We start from the raw sequence: 483 nt of genomic DNA, 5'->3' as shown, positions 1-483 counted from the left end.
AATGTTTTAAACGTGAGCCAGCTCGAGTACAGTTCAGTTCAGGTTAACTAAACCAATAGCAGGGCTAAATAATAGGTCAGTTGTTAATATGGTGTTTCACGTTTGTTGTTTATGATGTTGTCGATCAATTAGGGAAAAAAACTCACAGAAACTTTAGCAATATACCTGTGCTTTTTGCACGACTTGGTTGTGTAACGCGTAGGTGTGGAAAAACATCCCAAAGTTGTATGCCACATGCATGGCCCAATACATTCTGATTTTATTACATTTTTCATGCTACGATTCAGATTTTTACATAATTTCCTTGTTCAGTTCAAACACCTTTTGCCTACTGCACTGACTTGTGTCATAGAAAGAGGAGGTGGCAAGTTTCTGTGTTGTCTGTAGTATCTTCTACGTGCAGTTCACATTTGCTGGTAATTAAAAAAAAGTGCACAGACCACACTTTTAACTGTCTAATTTCTTTCTATGCTTGGTTAATTG

The sequence above is a fragment of the Idiotropiscis lumnitzeri genome, chromosome 7 (genome assembly GCF_059441095.1).
Source record: "Idiotropiscis lumnitzeri isolate Australia: NSW breed Sydney's pygmy pipehorse chromosome 7, RoL_Ilum_1.0, whole genome shotgun sequence".
NCBI classification, from domain to species: domain Eukaryota; kingdom Metazoa; phylum Chordata; class Actinopteri; order Syngnathiformes; family Syngnathidae; genus Idiotropiscis; species Idiotropiscis lumnitzeri.
Note: the sequence above shows the minus strand (reverse complement) of the source record.